Source organism: Cyprinodon variegatus, unplaced genomic scaffold (assembly GCF_000732505.1).
Source record: "Cyprinodon variegatus isolate N-32 unplaced genomic scaffold, C_variegatus-1.0 Scaffold862, whole genome shotgun sequence".
NCBI classification, from domain to species: Eukaryota; Metazoa; Chordata; class Actinopteri; order Cyprinodontiformes; family Cyprinodontidae; genus Cyprinodon; species Cyprinodon variegatus.
Genome location: NW_015151315.1, coordinates 43,107 through 44,959, shown reverse-complemented (window position 1 = coordinate 44,959; position 1,853 = coordinate 43,107). Strand labels below are relative to the sequence as shown.

The 1,853-nt window shown below is 38.3% G+C and overlaps 1 protein-coding gene across 1 annotated transcript in view; it reads left to right on the top strand.

Annotated features, from left to right (window-relative positions):
- Nucleotides 1-1,853, top strand: part of slc16a3 (solute carrier family 16 (monocarboxylate transporter), member 3) — a 31,756-nt gene that overhangs the window by 649 nt on the left and 29,254 nt on the right. The window lies entirely within an intron of this gene.

The following is a 1,853-nucleotide window of genomic DNA, read 5'->3' as shown; positions in this document are numbered from 1 at the left end:
GCCTCCATAATCCGAGCAAATAAAAATGCTGTTTTCAAATGATGACTATTTTTCTTTAAGGGAAAAAGCTCAACAATATAGCTTCTCTCTCCTATGTCTCCATCTAATTATTGTGTCTTGGACCTTAGCTTTGTTACCATTGGCAACAAAAACCCACATCAAGCATGTTCTTTATTGTTGTTCTTGTTGCTTCTGGAGCCGTTCAGAGGAGGACCTTTGATATGCTGATGATCATTGTCCTGCTGCTGCACCAAAGTGAGCTGAAGGTCACAGACTGATCTGCTCTAAGATAAAGAGCCAATGCGCTGCAACCTAGAAGAGAGTTGTGTGTAAGATATGTTTTTATTTAAACTATGGTTTAAAATGGCATAAAGTACAGCATTTGAACCGAATCTTTGCTTTTTGAGACAATTTGCAGGTCAGGTAGATGTTTCCTGGAGACACTGGGTTGCTAGTTTACTTCACCAAACTAGCTTTTTCTACCACATTACATCTGTGTCCTCAATAAGGTCGTAAATTTGCTGACTGAACCTCATCTTGCTTTACTGCTATAAAAAAAAGAATCAATGATTTAGTAAAAAAAACAACCTGCAGGGCCTGAGGGAGCATATAAATAACAGTGGGGGCTAGCAACTGAGCTTCCCATTACAAAGCATAATAGGATACAGCTGAGCAGTAAATTACACATGTTGTTCCTCTGATGCTTCTTGTTTGTAGATCTCAGTCAGCTGGAGGACAAAATGGGTGACAAATGAAATACTTTTTATATTTTCAAGTCTGTTTCCATAAAAGTAATTGGCTCTGCATTAAATATTTAAAGGTTGTTGCTCGTGTGTTACATCTACATCAGTTTTTAGGGCTTTAATGCAACCCTCTGCTGCAGTAAAACATGATCAGTTGCTTTAGGATCAGGTGTCAAACTTGGACAGGTAGGAGTTATTGCTCCACTGTATGGTCAGTGAGTTCTGCATAGTGATGTAGTGAAGATGGGAACCCTCCATTCATTCATTCTTTAGATGATTGCCTCTATGTAAAGGTTGTGGTAGCAACAGAGGCGCATGGTAACCTAGGACCTCCCAGTCTCCAGCTATTTAACCTCCTAAATGTTCAAACTGAATGATCCGTAAAGGGACAAACAACCACATCAGTCTAATTATACTTCTGGGCTGCCTGGTGCTAAAGTTTGGGAAAATACCAACTGAGGCCATAAAAGCTCTAACACAATATATATGCTCTATTAACAGAAGCGTGGAGATTTCCTCTTCTTTCCTGTTTTTTTTTTAAATCACACCTTAATGTTTCTGATTAAAGTTATTTAAAATTGAAAAGACAACTTTAGTAAACACATTAACCTGATTTTCGATAGGCATCAACCATAGACTTTGCATGTAAACGTGCTGCTTGTGCTGCTGGATGCGTGTGCAGTGTGAATGCAGCTTCAGACAATAACAGGCTTCATTTATAACCAGAGACTACAGGAGACACTTCCTGTCTACAGCTATTCAAATTTACAATAACGCACAAACAAAACCTTTAAATAAGTTTCATTTTCCATTCGTGATCAAAAATGAGTGGTGTGCAAGGAAAAAACCTGTAATTATAGGTACTCTGTGGGATGGAAGAATGAGCAAGTTCTGCAATGAAGAGTTCATGATGCTTTAGAGGAAAGTTTAAAAGATCAGTTGAGACTTTATGTCTGTTGTCTTGGAAGGAGACAATGATACTACAGCGTATAAAAGGCATTTAACACATGAGGATTATGCTCCTTTAACCAGGGGTGGCCCTAATGTAAGAGTAATTTTACATTAAAGGAATAGTACACCCAAAACATGATTAGCCTTCATTTTCTACTC